We start from the raw sequence: 14,663 nt of genomic DNA, 5'->3' as shown, positions 1-14,663 counted from the left end.
ACTGACATTTATAGGGGCTTAGTAAATAGTTGTGGAGTTAATGAATAGATGAGTAAAGGATCCAAGTAGTTTAAGAACCGATATTACCAGAATATTACTCATCCATAAAACAGAATGAAATCTCGCCATTTGCAATGACATAGATGGAGCTAGAGAGTATAATGACAAGCAAGCTAACTCAGAGAAAGAGAAATACAATATGATTTTAGTCATATGTGGAATTTAAGAAGAAAAAAGAAAAACAAGCAAAGAGGAAAAGAGAGAGAGAGAAACCAAGAAACAGACTTAACTATAGAGAACAAACTGATAGTTACCAGAGGGGACAGGGTTGGGAGTATGTGTTAAATAAGTGATGGGGATTAAGGAGTGTACTTTCTGTGATGAGCACTGGGTGATGTATGGAATCGTTGAATCACTATATTGTAAACCTGAAACTAATTTATTACTATATGTTAACTAACTTGAATTAAGGTAAAACTTAAAAAGAAAAGAACTAATACCATTATGTGAAAGAGTAAAGTGGCCTCTCCTTATTATCTTTCTGATATTCCCCTCCCCATTTTTTTCTCCTGAATCCTGATGTTTCCAATTTTGAGGTCTTCAACAACTTCTACCCAGAGAGTTCTAGGTAGTTTTTAAAAGGGACTAAAATTTAAAACAGTAATTATTTCTAAAATAACAGTAAATGATCTAAAGAATTTAATCTCTATAAAACTTAAAATGAACTATTAAAATGTAAAAAAATACATCAATATATAATAAGCAACAATTATACACATGCCAGTTATGCATACTCTAAGCCAGCACTGCCCAATAGAATATTCTGTGATGATGGAAATGTTCTATATCTGTGCTATCCCTCACAGACACTAGACACAAGTTGTTATTGACCACTTGATTACGGTTAGTGAGACTAAAGAACTGAGGTTTTAATTTTATTTAACTTTAATTCATTTAAACTTAAATAGCCACTGGCAATAATATCTATCATATTGGACAAACACAGGTTTAAACAATTATTCTACTTATACAATTTCAGAAATTGTAAAAGAAATAATGCAACAAAAATAATAAAGTTTACAAAAATTTTAAAAAAACTAATTTTAGCAATAATGACAATTTTTATAAAATTATTATGGAAAATTAAAAAAGATAGCTATTGCTTATAAATTGTTATGAGGAATTTTGCTTGTCTTTTAATATTAAAATATAAATTGAGATATAAAAGTGTTATAGTAGTGGATACAGTCATCTGAATTGTAAAATGGTAAAAAATGGTAAAAAAAAAAATGATAAAGTAGTTCTAGTTCATTATACCAGGCTCTACTGATCCTTTCTCTAAAGTTTGGGATCAGAATAAATAATAAGTCTGGGTCCTACTACAATAATTTTTTTAATTATTTGCTAAGAATATAAGATATGGAGAAGAAAAGGTTTTTCTTTATTGGAATTGTTATGATCCCTTCCCTTAGTTGAGTTTTAGTCACACCTGAATTTAGAATGAAATCAGCATTGATCTTATATGCTTCAATGAGAAACCAAGATTACTTCCTATATAATAATAGTGTTTTATCTGTGGTGGTGAAGATATCAATTTTTCTAAATTTATTGAGTAGAATTGTTTTGCAATGACAGTTTTTTTTGGATATTTGCATTAGGTATAAGGTATATGAAAATAAATACTGTAAATAATGATAGGCTTGAGTTTTTAATGTTAAAAAGTGCTCAAAAGTTAAAACAAACAAACAAAAAGGAACACAAATAAAAAAATTGACCTGAAAGACTTTGTTGCCATAAAATGAATGAATAATAGAAATGGGTAACTTGGTTTCTATATTGCACTCTGCTGAATCTAGCTCATTCACTAAGCCAACCACAAATTGGTGTGCCATCATAGCTATACCTGAAAGATGCATATTTGTCACAATAGTTGAACACTTCTCACATGTACTTTCTTCCTTTATACCCAGCCTATTTCTGGAAGCCCCAGTTAATACAAGAATAACAAATTGTATTTAAAAATTGACTAAGGAGAAGAGAAGACAAAACTCTTGAATTGCAAAAGAAATGCTTGCATTTCTAGAAAATTCCTGAAAATCAAAGAAGTGTTGTTATAATTAATATAATAATCTTGTAATGTGTAAAGTAAAAAAGTAATGTACAAAAATCAGCATCTTTCCTGTTGACGACAATGACAATCAACAACTAGAAAATGCGTTGGAAATATCCCAATGAAAATAGCACCGACAATGACAAAATACTTGCAAATAGTCATTGTAAGAGATGTTAAATATTTTACTAAAGGTCAAAAGGAATGACTGGAGAAAATGATCATGTTTTAAAATGAAAAAGATTCAATATAAAATAAGGGATTAATTGGTCTTATATTAAACGATAAAACCCATTCAATATCTTAATAAGATGCATATTTATTTGTGTGTATATGCATGCATGCATGTACATGTATGGTTTAGGAATAGATCCCAAGGTGTTTATTCTAAAGTTCATGCAGAAAGTAATTTATAAGAATAGCCGATGGTATTTCAGAAAAGGAAATAATGAAGAGGAGCTTTACTCTACCTCATGTCATAACAAAATATAAAACTATACAATGGAGTAATGTGATGTTTTATGAGAATAGACCAAGAAATCATTAAGGAAGGAAGGGGTGTACACATACATATATATTCAGAGTATATGGTTGTTTTCAAATAGGCAGGAAAAATATATAATTAAATCTATATTATTTGTATAATTGTCAATTTGGAGAAAAGTTAATGATAACCTTACATCATACATCAAATCAACATTCTTGATATTTGCATACTAAAATAAAATTTAAAGACTAGTTTAATACATTTATATTTATAAATATGACTCATAAATATAAAATATGAGTAAATATTCTTACAGGTTAAGGGAGAGAAGGCATTGCTAAATTAGAAAGTCTATGGATTATTTACGAATGAAAAGATTACTGCATTTAATTGTCTAAACATTTAACGTTTTGTATTAAAATACACATTATAGAAAGTGAGAAGTAAAACTATTCAGTGGAACAAAATATTTGCAAAGTGTATTAAGAAAAAGATGTGGGGTGCCTGGGTGGCTCAGTTGGTTGAGCGTCCGACTTCAGCTCAGGTCACGATCTCGTGGTCTATGAGTTCGAGCCCCGCGTTGGGCTCTGGGCTGATGGCTCAGAGCCTGGAGCCTACTTCCGATTCTATGTCTCCCTCTCTCCCTGCCCCTCCCCTGTTCATGCTCTGTCTCTCTCTGTCTCAAAAATAAATAAATGTTAAAAAAAAAAAATTAAAAAAAAAAAAGATGTAAACAAGTAATTCACAGAAAACGGAGTAGCTATTTCCATTAGGCCTTTGAGATTAATATTAATTCCATTGGTTAACAGGAAACTGTAAATTAAAACAATGGAATAGAGGTGTTAATAACAGCCTCTTGGCTAGAAAATTTTCATAAAGTGGTTATCTCACCCTTTTGATTATTTAACATTTTTATTTTGTGTTAGAAATTGTAAATGTTGAAATGCTGTGAAGATGAAAAATTAATTTTATGCAATATCTAACAACTCTACTGTGAACTACTGTGTGAAGTGATGTCACCAGGATGGCAAAATTAAGTCATTTCCAACTTTGCTCCCACTCATAAGAAGAACCACTAACAGCTATTCAAGAAAAATATACTGAGAGAGTCCTGGGACATGGAGGTGAGGCTGAAGCATCCACCTCACTGCAGAGGCCAAGACAGACCACATTAGAAGGCTAAGAGAAACAGCCACACATTGACTGTACTGCCTCTCCTGCAGATCAGCACCGCACCATGCAGACAAGTCTCCCTGACCTTCTGGTACCTCTGATGGGAAAGAGATCCCTAGGAGGAAAACCAACGTCCTCCAGTACTGTGAGTTGCTTTGTGGGAGCCCCTATTCTGATTTTGCACTGCAGGGATGGAGGGGAATCTGCAGGACTCATTGGGATGCTGACTATAATGGAGAAAGGGAAAGGCTTGCGACAATCAGCACATGAATGTTAGCAGACCTAATTCATATCTTCAGGGCCCCACTAGTAATCCCAACCAGTGGTTTTGCTCATCTGTAGAGTCAAATTGGGTGTGCATTCTAACTAGGGAACTTGGTGGAGTGCAGATCTGCTTAATTCAGATCCTCAAAAAGAAGTTTTGCTGGCCCTAGAGCCGAATTTGCCCATGTCCAGGCAAGGTGTGAGTCACAGCTCCACCTGCAGTAGAGAATGTCTTCCAACCCTATCTGACCAGAAGGACTGTTGACAACTCATGAAGCTGTGTGGCCCAGTGGTACTCTAGCTGAGAGACAGACAGATAGTATTGATTGCCCCTAGAGCAAGGCCAGAACTGGGCATGGAGCCTTCCCATGCTAGGCAGGAGGATTAATTCATAGCCAAGGCTGAAGGTAGCTCCTGGCCCCTCCCAATCACAGAGTCTGGAAAATTGAGAGTAACCTGCAGCAACCCCTTCCCCCAAGTAAGGAAGCAGAGACATAGCCCCACAAAACTCCTTGACATGTATACTGGTAACCATTTTTAAAAATATAACACTAAAGCACAAGCAACAAAATCAAAATTAAACAAGTTAGACTACATCACACTAAAAAGATGCTGCACAGCAAAAGACACCATCAACAAAGTAAAAGTTATCGAATGGAAAAAAGTTGCAAACAATATATCTGATAAGGAGTTAATATCCTAACATATAAATGACTCATACAACTCAATAACAAAGAACAACAATAACAAAATATCCCAATTAGAGAATGGACAAACGGCCTTAACAGACATTTGTCCAAATAAAATATACAAAAGGCCAACGGATACATGGAAAGATGCTCAAAATTACTAGCCATTAGGGGAATATGCATTAAAACCACAATGAGATATAACCTTACACCTGTTAGAATGGCCATGATCAAAAAGACAAGATCATAAAAAAAAAAAAAAAAAAAAAAAAAACCATGATATAACAAATGCTGGTGTGGAGAAAAGGGAGCTCTTGTGCATTGCTTATGGGATTGTAAATTGATACAACCACTATAGAAAACAGTGCTTATCCCATTGCTTATGGGATTGTAAATTGATACAACCACTATAGAAAACTATCCTCAAAAAATTAAAAACAGAACTATCATATGATCCTGCAATTCCAATTCTAGCAATATATCCAAGGGTAAAAAAATCACTGACTCAAAAAGATAACTATGTCCCATGTTCATAGCAGCATTATTTACAATAACCAAGACATGGAAACAAGCTAAGTGTCCACTGACAGATGAATAGAGTTGTGTCATACATTTATATAATGAAATAATATTTTGCCATAAAAAACAAGGAAATCCTACTATTTGTGAAAAATGTGGATGGATAGATGGACCTTGAAAACATTATGCTAAGTGTAATAAGGCAGACAGAGAAAGAAAAATACTGTATGATTTCACTGATATGTAGAATCTTAAAAAAAATAAAATAAAAATTAAAAAAACTAGAAAGAAAGATTAGAATTGTGGTTACCAGAGGAAGTGAGTTAGGTGGGGGGAGGGGCACATGGAGAAAGGTGGTCAAAGGTACAAACTTCCAGTTAGAAGATAAATATGTATTAGGGATGTAATGTACAATATGGTGCCTATAGCTAAAATGGCTGTGTGATATACAGGAAAGTTAAGAGAGTAAATCCTGAGAGTTCTCATCTCAAGGAGAAAAAAATTCCCCACTCTTTTGTTTTTCTTTTCCTCTTGTTTCTTTTTATTGTATCTACATTAGAGGATGGATATTAAGTGAATCTATAGTGGTAATAATTTCACAATCTATGCAATCAGACCATCACGCTGTATGCCTTAAACTTATACATGATTATGTCATTCATTTTTCAATAAAACTAAGGGAAATTAATTAAAAAATACTGTGTAGGTTATAAAGTAAATAACCCCATGAAAATACTTCCAAGATACGCTAATAGATGAATAATGCAAATATTAGAGCAAATTTTATGACATGATTTTATTATTTTTTTACAATATATGCTCACAGAACTATTAGTAGTTCTCACTCTTTTGGGAATGGAAATATTTGAGAAATAGGGGAATATGGTGACCATTACAATGTGGCTTTCATGCTGTTTGATTTTATTTCAGAGAACAAATATTTTTCTTAATTATAATTGTTTTAAAGATTTCCACCCCCTGGGGAGGCAAGGAAAGAAAGAAGAAAAATCTGCTGTTTTTTAACTAACCCTAGATGTACATTTCACAAGTAAGCAAGGTGTGTTGAAGATGGGTAGGATAGAGGGAGGGATGGAGAATGAGTTCTATCCCTACACAGATATGAAATAAGTACATAGTTAACCACTAGGAAATTCTGCTGTAGAGCCTCCAATTAAGCCTTGCTTCTTAATTGAAAAAAGAAACAATTTGGGTCATTAATGCAGATAATGCATGCAATTCATTTGTTTTTCCATTCATTTAACCAATTAATTTATACTGAGGGCCCACTATGTGTTAGGAGCTAACTGCAACAGTATGTATATATTTTTACCACTAATCTCCCAGGTGAATTCTTTGCGTCAAGCTTGTTTGCTAACATGAGCTTTAACAATTCTTCACATGGTTATTTATAACATTACCACTTCAATCTGTTACTTAATATTTTTATTCAATTTCTCATATTTAAAAATCTTATCTCCTGAATTATAAAGTATTAAGCTGTCATGTCTTATTTCTCACCGTATTTTCACAATAATAGCCATTCACCAAAACCATTGTCATATTGTGGAGTTATTTGATAATTTCCTTAGCTGCTTCCAGGCTTTGTTTTGAACTCGATGGTGACAGGATCAGTGGTGGACTCGAATTCATTATTAGTGAGACATAGTAAGAAACTTGTTAGAGAACATTTGAAATACCAGTGAAGTCATCCCAGTTGAAGATCCATCCTTTTTTAAATCTTTGTTTTCTTCAAATTAGAAAACATATTAGTATGCAAAGGCAATAAATACCTTTAATAAAGAGATCCTTTGTTAACCTGAAAAAGATAACTCTTACAAGTGGGGCCATGTGTTCATCTCTCTGAAACTCACTACCCTTTTTATAGAAAACTCATTTCCTGATAATAGCTTGAAAGTTACATACCTTCAAAGACAAGAGGCCTGAAGGAAAGAAAATATTTAAGGTACTCACTGTTGAGAGATAATTCTCCATGGTTCTCTGCCATTTCTGCCCAATTTGGAATTAGAGGCATTGACTATGTTATCAAAGACGTGTGGGAAGCAAACAGCCTTAGGAGCCTTTGTCCCTCTGGAGTAAGGGTCATGCAAGTCTATTGCCTACCATAAGAGATTTAAGTTATTTAAGTGCATAATTCCTATTGGGTATGCAGCATCCATCTGGGCTACTCCACATCATGCTTGGGACTTGAGGGAAAAAGAGAATTGTCTTGAACATGAAGTTTTTACTTCTTGCTATGCTGTGAATAATAAATTCCTTTTATTGTGACCTAGAGTCTCATATTTTCTATCAGCATCCATGAAAAGGTAAAAGTTATAACTTCTCAGCTTGTAAGTAGGATAAGATCTTAGATTCTTTACAATTACTGACAGTCAATACAACCCAATTTAGGGTTACAGAGTGGGTCTACTATAAGAAGAGCTACTTCTCCAAGATTGGGTTCCCAGACTATATGACACTAAGCCTCTGAGCTACACTATAGTACCATTGCTCAAGGAGAGATATTCTCACCCACCATCAATCACGGAAAGCTTATTAAAATTATTCTCCATTGATTCCTTAAGTCATTAAAACATTTTACCCTGTAGACTTTAACATCCACAATACTTTTTCTATAAAGTTAACACATGAGTACAAAATCCTACTACAAAAAACCTCAATGTGCTCCCCCCCATTTAATAGCATTCAGTAACCCAAAAATGGTTGATTTTAGTAATCTCTCAGAACCTACATTCAAAATGTTGTTCTAGAAAACTTAGAGAATATATGAATAGATATACTAAGTGTACATAACCAAAGTTAGAAAAAAATAAATATGCATATAAACATATTTATATTTTATATATCATATATATATATATATATATATATATATATATATATATATATGGCCCTTTGAGCATAATGAAGATGTGGACTTATCTTACTGATAAAGTATTGATAATAAAATAATAAATTACCAGTAAGAAACTTCATAAAACAAATACACTTGCAGCAGAGATATTAAAAGAAAAAGTGACCTTGTGTGATATTTTTGTTGCTGCAGGTGTTATATTTGATAGATGATACTTGTAAATCAGGGCTAATGTGGTAACATCCCAAATGGCACATAAAATATAAGTGCTTCTGATGAACTTTATAAGTGCCAAATAACAGATGCAAGCATTGGCTATTAACATACATGGATTTTCTTATTAAAAAGAACAGTAGAATTTAAATATAATGTAATTGCTGGCCATACAGTGAAATTTCACAAAGAGCATGTCTGAGATATTACATTCTCTCAGAATAAAAGAAGAAAAAACATAGTCTTAAAAATTTGCATATAAACTAATGCCATATGGTTCTATCTACACAGTTATTTTGGAAGTATCCTTAAAATTGAAGACACCTTAAAAATTTTTTTTAGGTTACTTTGACATACACGACCAGACAAAAATGCCTGTGAAAATGCTACTTCTAAGTTCATGGAAAATAATACAGGACACCAAAGTGATATCTGAGAGTATATGTTTACCTAGTGATTGTATTAAGCAAATTTTGAAAACACATAATGCTCCCATTTATACCCAAATTGTAAAAATATTAAGAAAAGAATAATATCTGATTTCTTATAAAGGTTAACAAATAAATCAGTTATTTAAATTCTTTCAGAAACTCCATCTTTCTTCCTTCTTTCAATAATACATCTACCTAAAATGTATTATATATATAATATATATTATACATATTATTAAACATATATATATATTATATATTGAGTGACATGGATTTGCTGAACACTTGGAATGCATCAGTGAAAAAAGCAAAATCCTACCCTCTGGATGTTTATAGTATAAAATTGGCAAAATAATTTTTTAACTTCATTTAAAATGGAAAAGATTTATTCCCAACTATATTCCAAATATGCTCAAGAATATAAATATTTGAGGGACATCTGCATGGCTAAGCCGGTTAAGTGTCTGACTCTTAATTTCAGCTCAGGTCATGATCTCACGGTTGTGAGGTTGAGCCTTGTGTCAGACTCCACACTGAGCGTGGAACCTGCTTGGCGTTCTCTCTCTCCCTCTCTCTCTGCTCCCCTCTCTCTCTCTCTTTCAAAATAAATAAATAAACATTAAAAAATAATATAAGTATTTTTAAAATAACTTTAAAATATAAATAAAAAAGGCCCCTTGAACTCAGACAGTAAATAATAGTGACTACTTTTCTGGTGCCCTAAAGGTTAATAAGTTTGCTAAGTGACCCTCTCCCATAAAGATACTTGCCTTGCTATGTCATAGGCATCCATTAAAATGCAGTTATAGTATTACAGCAAAAAAAGTAACTAAGAGTAGAATTTTCTAGGTCACCTTCAGGTAGATGCAATGACTGGTCTTTGACAGAATGGGATTAACACATTCTAGGCTTCTCTTTTTTGGGATTTGGAAAGCTTACTCTAAGTGTTTAGACCTTCATGACCATATTAAAATGCTGACTCTTAAGTTTACTACTGTGGACTGAAAAAAATGCTATACTTCTTTCTTCACAGTAAGTGATTTTTTTAAAACAGGATTTTTAACTTCATTTAAAATGGAAAAGATTTATTCCCAACTATATTCCAAATATGCTCAAGAATACAAATATTTGAGGGACATCTGCATGGCTAAGCCGGTTAAATGTCTGGAGTTGGAGTTGAAATGCTATGCCTCAACTAAATTATCTGAAAATTAACAATTTAACAACGTCTTATAGATTCAAGATAAGTATGTGTTTTTTTAATTAATATTCCATGGTAGTCTGTGTTAATTTTGAGCCTCAAAATAGCCTGTAGTTTGGCATAAATGCTCTTTGTAAAGGTGCTGCATAATCTGGAGGAAGTTGCATGCAAGAAACAATAAGCATATTTAAAAAAATAATGTTTATTTATTTTTGAGAGAGAGAGAGAGAGAGAGAGAGAGAGAGCGCGCGCGCACAAATGGGGGAGGGGCAGAGAGCAAGGGAGACACAGAATCTGAAACAGGCTCCAGGCTCCAACTTTCAGCACAGAGCCTGATGTGGGGCTCGAACTCACAAACTGTGAGATCATGACCTGAGCCAAAGTTGGACACTTAACTGACTGAGCCATCTGAGCGCCCCTCAATAAGCATATTTTTAATTAAATGTACTTAAATGTTTTATTGCTGAGTCAGATTTTATAGAGTATATGATGAAGATAATATAGTAGATAATATACCATACACTATTTTCTAAAGTATTAGTCAGAAATAACTTATATAAATTAATATAATTGACTATATAATTTATGGTGTGAAACATTTATGGAAGGAAGCATTATGTTGCAAATGGTAATACTGCCTATTAATCACTATTACTTTCCATTTTTATTATCTGTAATAATAGTCAGAATTATATACTTTTACTTTGAATTTTGACTTGAAACTTGAGGCTACAAATTCTATATTACATCCAAAAGTTAAAAGTATACTATTCTTGCAATTAATCTTTATATTGAAAACATAGCACTAAATTATATAATGAATATTTTAAGTAATTACTCCAAATATCTGAAGAGTATAAACACTATAAGCTTTTTTAGGAAATTAAAATGTTTGCCTATAAATTAAGATGTAAAATTATTAACTTCTATTTGCACAGCCTAAATGTGCATTATTTTTTCCCTCAAAGCACAGTGGTAACTGTTACTTAAAATACTGCTAGTTCAAAATATTGAAAGAAAGTTATTTGCATTATCCCCTGCTTCAGATAAATACCAACATCACTAAAATAAAATATTCTGAAATAGGAAGCGTGTCACCCTAACTGAATTGCTCTCTTATGTGAAGTGTCAGGGGAAATTGCTTTACTGTAGTACTTATCAGAAGTGCACACAACCCTTATCTCTGACTGGAATTATTAGGAGCAAAATAACTTTGAAACAGCTTGGTTTCTTGACTTTTGCTATCTTTGCTTTTTCTCTTAGAAGTATGGTGCACTTTGTAATGATTATAAAAAAGTGACAATCATTCAAATACTAATGGATGATGATATTTATTTTGCATTACCTTTCTTGAAAAACTTTTTATCAAATTGGCTATATTATAATATGATGAAAACATGAATAAGAGAACAAATACAATAAAAACTCTTTTACAACATTATTTAATAAGCAAAGTAAATGTGAATACCTTAGAAATAGGGAATTTATATGCTTCTACAATTTAGATCAATTTAATTAGCTTAATTTAGATTAATTATTCAATAAGCTTCCATTATACTAGTTCCTCTACTTTTATTCTTAATGGAAATTTAATGTCATCTAAAAAATAAAAATTAATCTAATGAAGGAAATGGAGTGGGGAAAGGAGCAGAAATTGGAATATGCAAGAAACAAATAATAAATATTGAATAGATGACTATAATGAAATCATCCTAAAGATATCAGGGTAAAAGAAATAATCATAATGGAAAGAAAATATTTAGAAATTGTAAGCAATGAAAACTCTGTTTAAAAAAACAAAATTGATGAAAATCAGTTATTAATGTTCAATTTAAGAAATTAGAAAAACTTCGTAAAATGCACCTAAAGAAAGTAGGAATAAAAGGTAAAATCAGAAATTGTTAATATATGAAAGAAAAAAGAAAAAAATAATTAACAAAATTTTTGAAAAATCAGAAAAAATAGTGCAATAGACAACCATCTTTCAAGATTGATTTTAAAATTAAAAAATAAGAAAAATTTATATAAATACCTAGGGAACAAGGAGGGGCATAACTATACGTAAATTACATACTAAAAAATCATGAGATATGACCATAACTTAATTTATGCCAATAAACTGTGTGAACATACATACACTAAAACAAATGACAGTTAAAATGCTGTAGGAACATAAAAAAACCAACCCCCCCCCCAAAAAAAAAACATGGCTCAAGGAAAAAATATAAATTAAAATATACCAAAATCCCTGTAGGAAGTAACATATCAAATTTCTCACATTTCCCCAGCATCCTGCATAAAAATAAGAGGAAGGTAGGAGTTACCTTTCAAGTACAAATGGCTTCACTAGCCATTCTTATTAATTCAAGCACACACACACACACACACACACACACACACACACCCTATTAGAGACAGTTCCCCAAACTACTTTATGAGGCTGATAGAATCTCGATATCAAAACTGTACAAGGGCATTTTAAGACACTTACCAATTTCTTCCATTATAAAGCACTTTTGTTTTTTGTTTTTTTTTACGGGTTTAAGCAATTCTCCACTCCTCCAAGATCAGCAATGTTTTCTGCTATATTTTCTTTTCCTTTAATAATTTTAGAAGATCTACATTTATATTTTATTTTTTTACATTTTGATCTTAATTTATCTGGAATTTAAAAAATTTTAACTTCAGCATAGTCAACATAGAGCATTATATTCATTTCCGGTGTGCACTGTAGAGATTCAACACCCAGTACTCATCATGGCAAGTGCCCACCTTAATCTCCACCACATATTTCACCCATCCCCACCTCTCATCTGGTAACCCTCCGTTTCTCCTTGTAGTTAAGAGTCTGTTTCTTGGTTTGTCTCCTTCTCTCTTTTTTTCTTTGTTTGTTTTGCTTCTTAATTTCCACATATGAGTGAAACCATAAGGTATTCGTCTTTCTCTGACTTATTTTGCTTACCATTATACTCTCTAGCTCCATTCATGTCGTTGCAAATGGCAAAACTTCATTATTTTTTAATGAGTTAATAATATTCCCTTATTCCCTTGTTTGTATATACCACATCTTTATCCATTCATCTATTTATGGAAACTTGATAGCTGCTATTGTAAATAAATGCTGCAAAAAAACATAGGGGTGCATGTATCCCTTTGAATTAGTGTTCTTGTATTTTGGGGGTAAATACCCAGTAGTGCAATTATTGAATCATAGGGAAGTTCTATTTTTAACTTTTTGAGGAACCCCCATACCATCTTCCACAGTGGCTGCACCAGTTTTCATTCCCACCAACAACAGTACATGAGGCTTCCTTGTTCTCCACATCCTCACCAACATTTGTTGTTTCTTGAGCTATTGATTTTAGCCAGTCTCACAGGTGTGGTATCTTCTTATGGTTTTATTTATATTTCCCTAATGATGAGTGATGTTGAGCATCTTTTCATGTGTCTGTTGGCCATCTGGATGTCTTCTTTGGAGAAATGTCTGTTCATGTGTCCTGTCCATTTTTAATTGGATTATTTGTTTTTTAGGTGTTGAGTTGCATCAGTTCCTTGTATATTTTTGATTCTTAGCCTTTATTTATTTTGGATACTAACTAATATCTTTTTTTGGATATTTGCAATATCTTTTCCCATTCAGTAGATTGCCTTTTAGTTTTGTTGATTATTTCTTTTGTTGTGCAGAGGATTATTTCCTTTGTTGTTATTTCCCTTGCCTAAGAAGGGGTGTCTAGAAAAATGTTGCTTTGACCAAGGTTAGAGAACATTATTGCCTGTGTTCTCTTCTAGAACTTTTATGGTTTCAGATCTCACATTTAAGTCTTTAAGCCATTTTGAGTTTATTTTTGTGTATTCTGTACAAAAGTGGTTCAGTTTCATTCTTTTGCAAGTAGCTGACCAATTTTCCCAGTACCATTTGTTGAAGAAACTGTTTTTCTCCCATAATATGTAGGTTCATTTCTGTTTTTTTTCCCTATTCTGTTCTGTTGATCTATGTGTCTATTTTTTGTGTCAGTGCCATACTATCTTAATTACAGCAGCTTTGTACTATAACTTGAAGGCTGGAATTGTGATACCTTCAGCTTTGCTTTTCTTTTTCCAAATTGCTTTGGAATTTATTCTGGTGGATAATAGGAGGTAAATATTTATCTTTAAAGTTCTCTCTTTATCAATGGATCATTATATCAACACTATTTGATATAAACACTATTTATACCAAAGACTTAGCAGATTCCATTGATCACAAAACTCATATGAGCCCAAAATAGTGAATTAATATGTGCACACATTTGGCCTGTTATACTTGATTTTAAACCTGGACAGAAGAGGAATATTGAAACCATATCACATAATTTAGGGTGAAAAGTCTTCAGCTGCAGCCTTAAGAATACTAATGAGAGATATAAAAGCTTTAATGAAATAATTGTTAAGAGCTTTCATGATGAAAAATAAAATGGAATGAAGAATGAAATGCTCAGGAAGGTGTGAGTACTCCAACTCTCACCAATATCTCTGAAGTCCTAATTCTGATTGCCAGTCAAGCTGTAGGAAGGTTGGATTTGATCTATGTGTCTCTAAGGTCTTTCTCAATTTGCTGAGTCTTTGATTCCCTGTGAGAAATACTTTTCTTAAAATAAAAGAATTTGTATTGAAAACTTGTCAGTAAACTAATTTTCTTAAATATCTATGTAGACTGAGCCACTA

This window comes from Puma concolor, chromosome A2, assembly GCF_028749965.1.
Source record: "Puma concolor isolate L17-30 chromosome A2, mPumCon1.1.hap2, whole genome shotgun sequence".
Lineage (NCBI taxonomy): Eukaryota > Metazoa > Chordata > Mammalia > Carnivora > Felidae > Puma > Puma concolor.
The sequence above is the reverse complement of the archived record's forward strand: the minus strand, read 5'-3'. Positions refer to the sequence as shown.